Source organism: Halichoerus grypus, chromosome 7 (assembly GCF_964656455.1).
Source record: "Halichoerus grypus chromosome 7, mHalGry1.hap1.1, whole genome shotgun sequence".
NCBI classification, from domain to species: domain Eukaryota; kingdom Metazoa; phylum Chordata; class Mammalia; order Carnivora; family Phocidae; genus Halichoerus; species Halichoerus grypus.
The window spans coordinates 93,669,015-93,684,733 of NC_135718.1; the positions used below are offsets into that span (position 1 = coordinate 93,669,015).

At 44.6% G+C, this 15,719-nt stretch overlaps 1 long non-coding RNA gene across 1 annotated transcript; it reads right to left on the reverse strand.

Annotated features, from left to right (window-relative positions):
• Positions 1-1,262: 1,262 nt before the first annotated feature.
• On the reverse strand, positions 1,263-9,019 carry LOC118555485 (uncharacterized). Its single transcript, XR_013449479.1, has 3 exons — positions 8,884-9,019; positions 2,594-2,798; positions 1,263-1,840 (listed from the first exon to the last, which is right to left on the reverse strand). It is a non-coding gene; the product is annotated as an uncharacterized LOC118555485 (long non-coding RNA).
• Between the last annotated feature and the right edge of the window lie 6,700 nt (positions 9,020-15,719).

The following is a 15,719-nucleotide window of genomic DNA, read 5'->3' on the forward strand; positions in this document are numbered from 1 at the left end:
AGAAGTCAGCATCAAACTTCTTGCTAACATGATGAGCAATGGCCATCTGTCCCCACAAAGCCAGGCAGAGTGACCTTGAGTCCCAGGCGTTGCTAGCACGGCTCTTGCCCATGATGACGGATGAGAGACGGAGCTGCTCTAAGACTTTTCTGTTATTAGCAACAGCCAAAACCAAAGCGTTTCTCTCTCTTTTTGTTACATATTTTCTCCTAAAACAAACACACACACACACACACACACATACAAAACAAACAGGAAGAATCAACTGGAACCTGGATAACAAGTTAAAGCTTAGAGATGTGTGATCTTATTTTCTTAGAAGGAAGATGTATGCACATAATTAATATGCAATCAAAGAGCAAAGCAGAGCTCATGCATTATACCGGAAATTCCTTCATGTTTTATTAATCTAAACTGCATGGAAACATCTAGCTGGGACAAAGCCACAGCTCAAAACCTCCGGCCGCTAAATTTCTCCCGACAAACAGCGAGTCACTCTAAACTCTGTGACTACTGCTGTTGGCAGAGAGAAAGGAAACAACGATAGAGAAGGTGAGAGCAAGTCACTGCTAAGATACAACCTTGCCAGTGAGGGGTTTGTAATCTAGATTGACTCATTAAATCCTTATGTGGATTGAATGCATTCCCCCATTTGTCTCCTGCATTCTTTTCTGTATTGGTCATACAAGGGATTGTTAGCATCCTCAGAACAAAAAAGGGGGGGTGGAAAGTAAGGGCCTGCTTCTCAGTGGGAATCCATCATTTGACAGAGAGTAAAATAACCATGTCCAAGATCAACAAAACCAGACATTATAAAATGTTTCTTTAAGCCTGAGTGGTTCTCACAATATCAAGCAAATATGTATGCAGTGTGTTATTTTTGTAAAAGAATTCCATTTTTCCATAACCTTTTGCTTAGCTCTTGGGATTTAAGGGGGGAAAAAAGTTTAAAAAAAAATGTCAGTCATTTCCTAAGAACTTGCTTCAATAGTTCATTTAAAGAAATAGGAAACATAAAGAGTTATTGGTGTATCCTTTTGCATGAATGAGACCAAGAGGAAAAAACAGTTGGCCATGGCTTAAGCTGTAAATATTGTTTATTGTCGTCCCCAGGAGAGTCTGGGGGGATTGGGTGGCAATCCAGGAGTTCGGCAGCTCAAAGGGCCCCAACTCTCCATTCTTGTGTTCCTCCATCCTTTGTGTGTAGGCTTTTCATTTAGTATCTGTCAACTCACGGTCCAAAGTTGGCCGACAAAGCTCTAGGTATCGGATTTGCGCCCTGGCATCGCAGCAAGGAAGAAAGGGCAGAGACAAAAGTTTTAGCCTGACTGGGCTCTCTCTTTATTCAGGAAGGGCAGCCTGTGTAGATTTCCCCTTGGGTCTCATTGGCAGACCTGGATCTCTTGCCTTTCGGTAGGCCAATCCCTAGCGACAACAAAAACAGGCTTCAACCAGGCATGGTTCCCTTCTGGGAGGAATCTCCACCTGATACTAGTCAGGGGGGAAGATGTGGACGAATGGCGGCTGGGAAAGGCGAGGACCACAGTCCGCCCCCAAGAGGCCAAGTCCCAGCCCCCTCCCCATTCTCCAAACACTCTACTATCAGTTTCCTGGGGCCTTCTCAAGACCGGCCCATGTAAAACAGCTGCCCACCAGATAGGATATGATATTCAGAATCTTTTTCCTTTCTGGCTTCCCAGGCATTTTCTTGCTGTTTTCCATGCTGCTATGGGCCATATAACTTTTCTTCTTGCAGCAAGTGGCTCTTAGGTGGGCCGAGCCTTCTTTCCTCTTGCCTCCCACGTTGGAGCAACCTTACCCTTCTTCATCTTCCATTTCACTAAGAAAAAAAAACAAAATGCAGGCCTGTGTGCTTGTTGAAGCTGTGGCTTTGGTCTCTGGGATCAGAGCAAGATAGGTTCCCTCCATGGCAACAGACAGGGCAGAGTGGGGGCTCCCCACTGTAGCCCACGTGGCCACGAGTGTTCCTTGATCATTGACCTTCTGTGAGCATCTATTAGATGCACTTGGTTGGAAAAAGCAATCTTCTTTGAAAGAAGGGTCCAGTCCCTGACAGCCACTTCCTGCCCCTCCCCGGGGGAGGCCCCTGCTCCACATGGGGTTTCCAGATCAAGCCCCCCCCAACCTAAGGATGGGGGGACACTCAATCAGTACCACTGCCACACTCTGGGGCTCTTATTGCTTGTCCAATCCTAATAGGACACTATCAGAAAACTGTTGGTCTCCTAATAAAAGGAAAAAGAAAAAGAAAGAAGGAAATCTGATCTGATCTGCCTGGGTGGGTTGGCAGCAAAGGGAGAGTCTCCCTGCAGGAAGAGCAGCCGGATCTTGGAGCCCAGAGGGCGGCTCTCTGATGATGCGCCTCCCTGAGATCCAAGCTGGTCTTGCTGGAGCAGGGTGGGGGCGGGGAGCTGCACTCGTGCTCTTCCTGACCCCCGTGTCGCCCCTTCCGATTTCCTCCCGATGCCTGTGCTACCATGTGGGCCAGGTTACAACACAAAAATGTGGCTTTTCTAGAGAGGCAAGAGAAAGGAGAGACACGGGATTACAACTAGAGGACTTAGCTTCCTACCGATGTGGTTTCTTGGTTGTCTTCTTGGGGTCTGCTGCCGGCGAGGCTCTAGGCTCGCCTTCTTACATCAGAAGCCATGGGCAGCAGAATGACAAAGTGGGGGCTCCCCGACCGGCCGAGGGCTGACAGCAGCACAAGACTCGGAAGACTCTCAGCAATGTCTGGAGACATGTTTGGTGGTCACAGCTTGGGTGATGCTACCGACCTGTAATGAGTAGAGGCCAGGACACTGCTGAGAAGTCCATGATACAGGATAGGCCTCACAGCAAAGCATCATCTGGCCCAAAATGGCAGTAGTCCTATGATTGAGACAACCTACCCTTGCCTCTGGGCATCTGCCAACCTTGGCAGGAAGAACTGGGAAGCCGTGGCTCTGGTTCCGCCGCATTAGTGCATCACCTACCTGGAGGCATAAAGGGGGGTAAAGAGGGGCGAAAGGCTGTATTTTCTAACTGGTCGTCACTGGTGATCTCTGTGGTTCGTGGGAGGGGCAGAGAGGGCCTCTTCCTCACTTTAAGCCTGAGCAAGAGGAGACTTCAAGAAACCCACCCCACCAGCGTGACACTGGCCCTCTGGATTTAGGGGAAACGAGACCTGGTGTCTGGCTTTTCTCAAGTAAACAGTCTCAACATAAGAGGCTCTCTGGAGCTGACAGAGCTGAGAAGAAGAGCTGCACTGGGGGCAAAACTACACCTCTACCAACAGCAGAGAAAGGCCTGGCCTGGGATGGTCTTAAGAAGGGTGGGGGGCTCAGTCGGGCAAGCATCCGACTCTTGGTTTTGCCTCAGGCCATGATCTCAGGGTCGTGAGATGGAGCTTCACATCAGGCTCTCGCCCAGTGCGGAGTCTACTTGAGATTCTTTCCCCTCCCTCTTCCTCCCTCCCTGCTCCTCTCCCAGCTCGCACCCTCTCTCTCTCTCTCCCTTTCAAATAAATAAATAAAATCCTAAAAAAAAAAAAAAAAAGACCCTACCTACAAGGATCCTTTGGAGTAACAGACATACCCCGGCACAGGAATGGATTGCTAGAATCCCAGGGGATATGACAGAGATAAGGTAGGCTGTAGGATGGGCACAACTCCCTGGGGGCTGACGAGAGTGCCACCATCTTCCCGCCCACAACAGAAAGTGACCACACTAGAATGCAGAATCATGACAGTGCTTTATGTCGGGACAGCTTTGAATCTGCCCCTGTATATTTCTTTTTAATTTTGGTGCTTGGTTATCAGTAATTACTTGTTAACACACTTCCCCCAAAATATTAACAATCTGACAATTGGGAGTTAATGACAGTTATTGAAAGAGAGCTTTGACCAGGATTCAAATCTTGACAGAAACTTGCTCCTGTGCTTCAAGATTTTTTTTTATCTGTAAAGTAGGTTTACAGTTGTTTTGCAGATTATGAAGATAAAGCACTTAGCACAGAGTAAGATTTCAAGAAATGGCTGCCTTCCATGTATGTGGGCGTGGCCTGAACTGGTACCCATGCATTTGCAACATAGAACCTTTCTCTAATTCTGCCTGGGCTTTTACTGAAGAAAAAAACAATGAGACTCTTTCTGCTCCTATTGCCAGACTGATGCGCATGTCACAGTGCTTCCCACGGTTATATGTACCTGCTAGGATGCTTTCAGTTACAAGAACAGAGAACCAAACTAAATGTACCTTAAAGTATAGAGCATTTATTATCTCACATAACAAGACTATAAGTGGAACAGTTCTAGGGTTAATTAGCAACCAAATCTATGTCATCAAGAAGCTGTCTTTCATGGGGCACCTGGGTGGCTCAGTCGTTAAGCATCTGCTTTCAGCTCAAGCTATGATCCCAGGGTCCTGGGATCGAGGCCCACATCGGGCTCCCTGCTCAGTGGGAAGCCTGCTTCTCCCTCTCCCACTCCCCTGCTTGTGTTCCCTCTCTTGCTGTGTCTCTCTCTATCAAATAAATAAATAAAATCTTAAAAAAAAAAAAAGAAGAAGAAGCTGTCTTTCTGTTCTCTTATTTCCAGTGTTGTGGCCTTTGTCCTCTCTCGGAGTCTTAAGATGGGGACTGTAGCTCCAAGCACTTTATCCTTCTGCAATAGCACAAAGAGGTAGGAAAATGAGGACATTCCCAACCTTTTCACAGAAAATTCCTACCCAAGAATCTTCCTTTCACATCTAATTGGCCTGAATTGTATCAGATGCTCATGTTTCACCAACCACTGGCAATGGGAAATGAAACCACTAGGAATGGTTTGGACCAATCAAGATTCACCCCAGGAGTGACTGGGACCTCCTCCCGGAGTACAAGAATAATGAAGAATGAGTAAACAAATAATTGTGGTTGTTAGACCACTCAAAATATCACCAGGCTCAGACATTGCAAGAGCCCCATCAAGTCTATTCCCCCATGCTTGGAAAATAAATATCTAGCATAATGATATATAACAATGGGGTGGAAAGACAGGAGCTTGGAGTTTTTACCAGCAAACTGGCCATTAGGAAAGTTAGTTTCCTTTGACTCTTTTTGGATAGCCATTCTCCTGAAGTTTCTCTCTCCTTTGGGCAGATACTCATTTTCTAAAAATAATGACCTCATTGATTTTATCAAAATGATATACACTCATTTTTTTAATGAGCAATACAGAAAAGTACAAAGGGGGAAAAAAAAGGCAACAAATCACCCAAATCCCACTGCCGAGAACTAACTAATGTTAACACTGATGAGCATTAATGCAGACGTTACTCTGCACGTGAGACAGATCCGGGAAAAGAGAACTTTAGAAAGAAATAATTTAATAAGGATAGCGTGCTATGTATTCTCTTATTAATTAAAAGTATTCACTTTAATGTGGCTTGATTTTATTTTATTTTTTTTAAAGAATTTTCTTTTCTTTCTTTTTTTTTTTTTTTAAGATTTTAATTATTTATTTGAGAGAGGGAACACAAGCTGGAGAGAGAGGCAGAGGGAGAAGCAGACCCCCCGCTGAGCAGGGAGCCCAATGTGGGGCTCGATCCCAGGACCCGGGGATTATAACCTGAGCGGAAGGCAGACGCTTAACGACTGAGCCACCCAGGCGCCCCAAATGTGGCTTGATTTTAATCAGCAGGAAAAATACCTTGAAGTGAAACTGAAAAGTATCATGGAATTTTTAGACATGTATTTCTCGGCCATAAGATATATTATTTTCCTAAAATATCTAAGTATTTTAAAAAGAAGCAAATCTGATGTTTAAGAAGTTAGAGTGTCTTTACCTTTTCCATACAGGTTGCATATTAGATAGTAAGGTTCGATAGGTGAGGCAATTAACCTCCTCCCATCTCTACTCCCAAATTTCTATTGATGATAATATTTTCTTTTATCAAGTTTTGTGATATTCGCACTCTTTTTGGTAACTGTAATTCTGGGCCAGCTGTTTTGAGCAAGCATCCCTTGCCTTCTTCCTTCAGGCCTTCTTGAAGCCAAGTGTCCGAAGGCAACAGGTCCCACCCAGACTTCGTACCCTCTTCCTGGGCTCTCCAGCTGAGCAAATGGCAGCTTCACTGGTGTCCGGCCCCAACCGTCATTCCTCATGTTATGCTTTTTTATACTATTCCTTTCTGTCCCACTGACCAGGTCCCGTGCACTTTATTATTCAGTCTTCCACTGCTTGTTTCCGACGTCCACATCACTTTTTCAGGTAAATTGTGTAAGTTCCTTGCTGGCAGGAACCTAGTCTAATGTTGCATTTTCTTGTCGCCTCACAGAGCGCTGAGCACTTAATATATTCTCAGTAGACAACTGCTCAGTTGAAATAGCCACATGCAGAATAAAACAAAAGCAACAGACTCTGGCATAAAAGATGGAAAAAGCACAGATATATCCCTGCTTGCTCGTCACAGATAGCAAATGGCCACTAAGCTTCCCAGACACCCTGTGGAAAAACACGCAAAAGCATGTCTCTTGGCTTCTTGAAAGGAGATGATCTATCACAGGAAATAATAGGGTGATTGGATCATTTTCTGTATCACTCACATGGAAAAAATCTAGAAATTTTAATGCTGAAAATGAAAAGATGGTATTTTTGATCTATGAAAATTCAGGACACCTGGATGGCGCAGTTGGTTGAGTGTTGGACTCTTGGTTTCGGCTCAGGTTGTGATCTCATGAGTCCTGAGATCAAGCCCCACGTCGGGCTCCACCCTTAGTTCAGAGTCTGCTTGAGATTCTCTCCTTCTGCCCCTCACCCCTCACTGGCACACTCTCTCTCTCAAAAAATAAAATTAAATTAAAAAATAAAATAAAATAAAATAGAAAGGGTCAGTTGCTTACCATTCAGCCCTGTAGAGTAACTTTTCCCCACAAGCACCTTGAAGGCTTTTTCTGTCACCGATGATTATACAAAAAGCCTTTATGGCTACATGTATTTATAACATATCTGCAAAATAAAGACCTTTACTTATAAAGTAAACATTCATGTGTTAGTCTAGTTTTTTTTTTTAAGATTTATTTATTTATTTGAGAGAGAGAGAACACAAGCAGGGAGGGGAGGCAGAGGGAGAGGGAGAAGCAGACCCCCCACTGAGCAGGGAGCCCGATGTGATGCAAGGCTTGATGCCAGGGCCCTGGGATCATGACCTGAGCCATGAGCTGAAGGCAAGGCCCAACCGACTGAGCCACCCAGGCACCCTAGCCTAGTTTTTTTTTTTTTTTTTAAGAATTTACTTTTTACCTAAGACTTGCCCTCAGATATTTCACAATTTCCAGAAAAATAGGTCTCTCTCATTATATTAACTAGATGCATTCCAGCAGTGAGTGAGTGTGTGTGTGTGTGTGTGTGTGTGTGTGGTTGGAGAGAGAGGAGCCCTAAATCAAGTACTATATAATATGTGTTTCCCCCCACTGATTTCTACTAGTGTAATAAAAATGTCAAGCTAAAGGAACAAATAAATTCTAGAGGTAAAGTCTTCTTACATAGTTGTTGCAGAAATACCAACTATATGCTTTTGGAACAAATGGGGTAGCTACTCACCATCGACCACATCGGGTCTTTGTCACCTCTGCTCTATTAGCCCCAATCTGTGTCCCTCCACCCCCACTGTCCCTCTGTTTTCAATGGGACCAAGGGCTCAGCTGCCTGCCACACAGTCAGCTCATCCACCTGTTGAATTCAGGTTTCCTGCCCTGCCTCACAAATCCCAACTCAGTAGGTGGGGGATGAAGCCAGGAAATATGACTTTTGGTCACCTCCCTAAGTCATTCCAAAGAATGGCCAAATTGGGGAACCATGGCTAACACCCTCCCCAAGTACCTCTTTCTCTTGGAAGCCTTGCTAATCCTCTCAATTCTCCACTCTTCTCCCAAGCAATACATACATAGAAATATATCCTATTATTATATAATGTTATATTATAAATAAAGCAGGATCTCCACCATATTACTCTTCGTGGTCTTAGCCCAAGGCTTGGAATATTGTAATTCTGTACATCTTTGTGGAATGAATCAATAAAGGAAAGAATCAGGAAAAATGTCTCATTATCTTTGAAGATGGAGAGCTTAAGATGGGGTCTGGTCCTTGGGCACTCAAGGGTGTCTGCTGAGACCCTCAGCACTCCCCCTTTCAGGTGGGCTCTCAGCTTCAGCAGCAGATCCCTTCTTCTGGAAGCCCTGACTTCAGGCTCCACTACCAGGACCGTTTCCCCACCTCCTGACCAAGAGTGAGGTGGCAAGATTTAAACTTCACCAAACACTGACGTGTAATTGCACAAAACTGCAGACTTGGGATTCCAGGTACTGAAATAGATCACATTTGAATAAAAGAGAAACACGTGTCATTTGGGCGAGAATTGTAGCTGGTAGAGGGTCCTACCGTTGAGATTTATCCCCTGGCTTCCACAAATCATCATACAGTTGTGATTTTCTGAGAATCAGCTGTTAAATGAGATGTGCTTGGACAGTTACCTACTACCATCTTCTGAAACCCTCACAGTAACAGAAAGGCAGAGTGGTGGCACAAAGAAAAGAAATAAAACAGAAATAAGTGTGTAAACAAGAGTATTAAACTATCCAAGAGCTAAATCGAGTTGGTCGCGCCTCAGCCGCACTGCTGTCTGTGACCAGACTGAATAAATGGGAGGGAACAGTGCCCCTTCCAAACAAAATGCAGAAAGCAGCCAGAGGACGTAGCTGTTTAGGAATGCCTGCCTCGCGATTCTTATTTACCGTTGCGGGGCTTAAGCCTCGCTGCATACGCGTTTACAATATAAACAGGAAGGATTAGAGTGACCCCACGTCCCAAAAGACTGAAGCAGTCCGGGAAAAGCTCCGGTTACCTTGCATCCTGAGCAGCCTGCCCCTTGATGACAAATGTCCCAGATTCGGGCGTTCTTTTGTAGTTCATGGGAAAGCACGACTAATCCGTGCAAGCCCGCGCGCACACAGACCAGCTCCATTCAGCAGCGTCGCACAAAGCGCTGGCTGGCTCCCCGCGTGGGGCCCGGGCGCCCGCTCCCCGCCCCGGCCCCCCGGCCCCCCGGCCCCCCGGCCCAGCTCCCGCTCCCCGCCCCCACCGGCTCCCCGAACCCCGGCCCCCGGCCCTGGCCCCAGGCCCGCTCCCCCCAACACCCGGGCCCCTACCCCTGGCCCCCAGCCCCCAACTCCTGGTCCCGGCCCCAGCCCCAGCCCCGCTCCCAGCCCAGGCCCCCGGCCCCAGCCCCCACTCCCCAGACCCACTCCCCGCCCCGGCCCCCAGCCCCCGGGCCCCGGCCCCTCGACCCCGCCCGGCCGCTCTCTGCTGTGCCTCCACGTGTGGGCGCCGCCCCGCTGCGGGGACACCGGACTGGCGGCGACTCCCGTATCCCTGCGTCCGGGCTTCTGCGGAAGGGGAAAAGCAAGACCGCAGGCTGGCCTTCTGCCTCAAACCAGTTCTTCTATCTTGCCTGGGGTTCACCCCACTTTTTAAACCCTCCGCCCTCTGTTCCCCTCTCCTTTTCCGTTCTCTTGGTTAAGGCGGCACTTTGAATGCTCCAGGCTCTGTCCTGAGAGCCTCTCAGGGAGGGAGTGATCTCATGGGCAGCACAACCCTGTGAGGTAGGTGCGCTTTACAGGGGAGGAAAGCAGGCACAAACACGCCCTGGGGCGCCGCACGTGGAACCGGGCTTCCAGAGTGCACCTTCTTCACCATTAAGCTGCACCTGTCACTGACACAGAACTTTTCCATAACCTAACCTGGGAGTCGCTCTGAAAGAAAAACATCTATGTTTCCGTCTCAACTGACACTTTGGAGGTCACACGCCAGGCAAATGGAGAAGACCCAGGGAAGAGGTGGGCGGTGGTTCACAGTGTGTCAGCAGCAAAGCCTGGCCCCCAGAAAGTTCCCTTGCTTCTTCTGGAAGGGCTTGGGTTCAATGAACAGCCACCCTCCACCAGCTCGTTTCCCCATTACAGGGGTTAAAGCGAGTCTCTGCCTCAGAGAAGGGGGTTTAAAAACCAAGCTGTAAAACCAAGAATGGTGTGCCCTAGACATTTCCAGTAGGATGGCTGAAACGAGGGTGGTCTGCAGGGGTTTCCTAACTGGTGACAAGTGATCTCCTTGGTATTCTGGAAAATGCTTGAAATCCTATGCTCTGTTCCTGGGAATATGTCGATAATTCAGAAAACAACAAGGTGGTGAACAAAACCCAGAAAGTCCAGGCAGATTTGTTGAGGTTTGGAATGTATGAATCAGAAAACGGCTGAATTTATGTAGGGGGAAGGGAGTGGGGAGTTTGGAGGGGGGGAGTTTCACCGTCATTAGTGATTAAAGCAATGAAAGGAAACAGCAAAGAGATACCAAATTTTACTTTGTCTAAACAATAAAAACAAAATGGAATGAGGTAGTTTGCCATCTTATATCCCACCAGTGGGTGGGAGTGCCAGTTGGAGCAAACCTTTAAGAGATGATTGGGAAACACTTACCAAAAACCTTAAAATGTGTACATTTTTGGCCCAGCAGTTCTACTTCCTTTGGCTAGAGAAGAGTCAATAACACCAGTAGAATGGAAACAGATCTAGACATTCACCAATAGGGGACTTCTTAAGTAAGTTACAGCAATCCATGCAAAGGAAACTACTCACCATATGTGGATAACAGGGAAAAAAGCACATTTTAAAAGAGTACGTATGCTCACAGTACCTTTTTTAGAAAAAAAAGTCTATAGAAATATGTCTGGAAGGGCATACAAAATGTTACTGTTCAATGATTGTTTTACTTTCTTCTTTATGTTTTTCTGTATCTTCTACTTTATCTTCAACTGAAAAAGAATTATATGAGTAATAAAGAAAAACAAGGCATTTACTTTCAAGGGAAAAATACACTTCTCTTTCTCTCCCCATAATGGTACAGTGAGAGCAGCCTCCGAGTCAAAGCTGGGACAGCCCTCCACCTGGGCAAGAACACCCAATGGGATTCTTGTCACACTGGTGTCTGGTATGGGAGCATAAGAATGTCCTTCAATCAGCAACATGGAGGACAGACACAGGTCTTAGGCTCTCAGCAGGGAATTTAACTGCCAATGCTTGGCAAAGAAATTTATCACAGATTGAAGTGGCTATTTCTGGACCTATGACCTTACGATTGGGGGGGGGGTCTCCTACCAAGAGATATGAGCAAATTTTTAAAATTGATACATATTTGACCTACAACATTATGTGTAAGTTTAAGGTGTACAACATATGGCATCTGATGCGTTTATATTTTGCAATATGGTTGCTATTGTAGCGTTGGCTATTATCTCTACAGGGTCACATAATTATCATTTTTTCCAGTTTGGAGAACAATTAAGATCTAGTCACTTAGCAAGTGTAGTGTTTATAATACAGTTTTATTGTCTATAATCACTGTAATGTGTATTAGGTCTCCAGGACTTATTACATAAAGATCATTTTTTAAAAAGCACTAAAATAAGTCATTATGTAGTAAAGATCACAAATATATACTGTCTTTGTTTGCTAGGACTGTCGTAACAATGCACAAGAAATGGAGTAGCTTAAAACAACAGAAATTTCCTGTCTCACAATTCTGGAAGCTGGAAATCTAAAATTAAGGTGTCGGGAAGGCACAGGCTCCTCCTGAAACCTGTAGGGGAAAATCCTTCCTTGTCTTTCCTAGCGCCTGGTGCTTGCTGGCAATCCTTGGCATTCCTTGGCTTGTGGGTGCCTCTTTCTGATCTCTGCCTGAATCAGCACATGGCCATCTTTCCCTGTCTGTCTCTGCTCTTCTTGCTGGGTATCAGATTAGAGGCCCATCCTCTTCCAGTATGACCTCATCCTAACTAAATACATCTACCTTTGAGGATCCTATTTTCAAATAAGTTCACATTTGAGGCCCCAGCGGTTAGGACCTCAACATGTCTTCTTGGAGGACACAATTCAACCCATTACATACATCTACAGAACAAAAGGTTTTAAGACAACTCTCTGGTCTTGTGTAAATGATATTTGTGTCTTGAGATAAAATTCAGTGACTGCATCATACATGGATTTGAAAGCTGCTATCTCCCAAATAAATTACATGAAAAGATAATATTCTCCCCCCCCAAAAAAATGTTGTCAATAACTCCCAAGGCAGCTTTTTTAATGATGACACTGTGAGATAGTTAATTTTATGGGTCAACTTGACTGGCTGTGGGATACCCAGATTAAACATGAATTCTGGGTGTGTCTATGGGAGTAGTTCTGGGTGAGATTAGCATTTGAATCGGTAGACTCAAAAAGTAGACTGTCCTCCCCAAGGGGAGTGGGCACCATTCAAGCCCCTGAGGGCCCAAGGAGAATAAAAGGCATAGGAAAGGATTTGCCCCATTTTTCTGCCTCGCCCTGCTTGAGCCGAGCCATCTCATCGTCCACCCTCAGGCTGAGATTTACGCCATTGGAACCCAGTTTTCAAGCCTTCAGACTCAGACTGGATTTCACCACTGGCTTTCCCAGGTCTCCAGCTTGCACACAGCAGATGGTGGGACTTCTCAGCCCCCATAATCGTGAGCCAATTCCTCATAATAAAATCTCCTTTTATATATACATATATAAACATATATATATAATATAAATATATACATTATATAAATATCTATATATATCTTATTGGTTCTGTTCTCTGGAGAACCCTGACTAGTACACACCAATGTTAAAAATTCGTCTAAAAAGTTTGAATAAAATTACTTCTTAATATTTGAGAGTTGAAAAAGCACATGTTCTAAATTAATATTCTGTTTTACGTACTTAAGATCCCTTAATATATAAAATACATTGAGTTGCCAGGTGGTATTTCACTTGAAAAAGGATGCCAATTTTTTTTTTAAGTGTAAGAATAATCCTGGACTCTTGCCTTAGAATCTTAGTATATAGTTTCTTCCCATTCTACCTGATTTTTACTTCTTAATCTTTTTTTTTTTTGGAACCCTATTTATGGATGCCTCTTATATATACAAAACTACTTGCTAGACATAGGGAAAAGAGCAGTGAATTAAACAGACATGCTTTCTGCTCCTATTTAGTCTCCATTATTTATATGGAGAATTGCCTTTAATTATCTTTAGAAATGGATAAATTAACGCATAAGGGGATGATAAGAGAGAAACATAAAGGATTATGAAAAGAAGGGACAATTCGATGAGGGATTGTTGGTGAACAATACTTGGCATTGGAGAACTGTTGGTCTTTAGAAATCAGTGGTCAGCTTCTCATATCTAAGGTGAACAAAGATGGACTAGAAATAGAAACGACAAAAAGAGTATGCTTCCAACCAATCCATTAAAACCAACGTCCAAGCCGTGACTATGAACATAGGGGTCGAGCAAACCCCAGGTTTAGTAGCTTTATCATTCTGGGTCCAGAGTCCATGGTCTATTCATATGGCCACTCACTGGGCAAAATGATTATTTTTTTCTTCTTCTTCCCCATCCTCTACCACAGACCTGCTCTTCCATTCTTCTCCTTGACAGAAAATGGCACTGCCATCTACCAGGTTACTCAAACACACAAGTCAGTCTTGACTCCTCTCTCTCCATCACTCTCAGATTAATCTCCAAGATTTGGCAAGTCTACCTCACAAGTATCTTCTGAATCCATGCATTCATTTCCATAACCGCTGCTATAACCCTAGTATTAAAAATAAAGATTAGCATTTGTTGAGCACCTAATTTATCTCAGGCATAATTTAACCTTTTTATTTGTATTAACTGTTCTGATTCTGACTCCAACACTGTGTAGTAGGTACAATTAATATCCTGATTTTGGAGATGAGGAAATGAGGCACACAGATGAGGTGAGGTCACACCTCAAGGTCACACAGTAGGAAAGTGTCAGAGGTTGGATTCAAACTACAGAAGACTGCCTTTTGAGCCCACGTGCTTAATAATGGCAGCACTATACAGCCCAGCCAGCCTCCTGCTCTTCCCTAAAAGTTTGCCTCCTCCATCAGAGCTTAGTATTTTATTCCCTGTAACTTTTTACCCCTTTCCTACCTCCCCACTCTCAGCTGATCACCTTGCCTTCCTCAGAAAATAGAAGCCACCAAATCCACAAACCAGATTTCATCAGTACTCATCTTTGCCAACTCCTTGGTTTTAATGGAAGAAGTGTCCAGAAGACCCACAAGGAGTCCATGGAGAAAATTCAGTTTTGTGACCTTAGATGGGAAAAAACATTCCATCTCTATTTTCATTAATGGAACAAGCCACAGTTGTATTAGCAAGACTTTTTATCTTTATCAGCAACAGAAATCACAGATTTTTAAAAGATTTTATTTATTTATTTAACAGAGAAAGAGAGAGAGAGAGAGCACAAGCAGGGGGAGGGGCAGAGGGAGAGGGAGAAGCAGACTCCCCTCAGAACAAGGAGCCTGATGCAGGGCTTGATCCCAGGACCCTGGGATCATGACTTGAGCCAAAGGCAGATATTTAACCACCTGAGCCACCCAGGCGCCCCAAAATCAGAGATGTTTTGATATTACACTACAGTTTTGCAGACATCTCCAAATAGCATTTCTGCTTCATCACGACTCAAAATTACAGTCGTTATTAGACCCACCGCTAGATCTTGTAATACATTAACAGATAAACACACGTATTACTACATAATAGACTTGTCTTTTTTAAACTATAGTTACTATCAAACCCCTCTCCCATGCTGCAGACTCAGAGCCAACTGCCTCCTGTCATCTCTAGTTGAGCATATAATAAATATCTCAAAGTTAATATGTCCAAAACAGAGCTCTTGATTTTCCTTCCCAAACTTGTTGCTCCTCTTAGTCACCCACAACTCCATAGATGGCTTTTCCATCCACTCATCTGTTTACACTAAACCCTAGGAGTCCTTCTTCATTCCCCTCTTACTCTCAGTTCCCATTATCAAGCTCTATAAATGACACCTGCCTGTTCATTCATCCCTGCATCCTGCTCTCCTCATCACTACACTCAACCTCATACAACTTCTCTCTGTCTCTGAACACTTCAGGTGTGCATTCCGTTTGTACTCACGATTGCCTCCGTTTTCATCTCCAGATCCTTACATGGTTTTCAGTTCCTTATCCTTCAGGCCTCAGTTGAAACATTATTGACAGTATATTTCACAACTGTAAATGTGCTTTTGTGTATCTTGCTTATTTCCTGTCTCTCCTCTAGAATGTGAACTCCATGAGGGCAGCAATCTTGTCAGTCCTGCTCACTGCTGTGTCCCCAGAGCCTGGATATGAACCACATAGCAGATCAATAAAAATAAATTGCATGAATAAATGCTTAAGCAACTAATTAGCATGTTGCTATTTTGCAGATTAATTAAAATAGTGCACGTTCATCCTTCAGCCCAGCCCCACTGCATGGGGAGTGCTCAATCACTTTTCCCCACTGAGTGTTCACTTTCTCCCCATGACACCATGGTGGGGATGACCTAAGGGCAGTCTGACAAATTAGTTCCCCTGATGACACAAACATAAAGCTGGAATTCAATTCAAACCCCAGAAGAGAAGACAGCATACAGATAAGAATACCTTTAGGCAAACTAACATAAATGCAGGGTCAATTTATTCAAATAAATGCAGGCCAGAAAGAGTATAAATTTTGGAGGGAGGTGGTCTTGCATTCAAGTCCCTGTTCATTTCCTTCCCCAGTTTGCATGTTGGCAATTCTTCAAG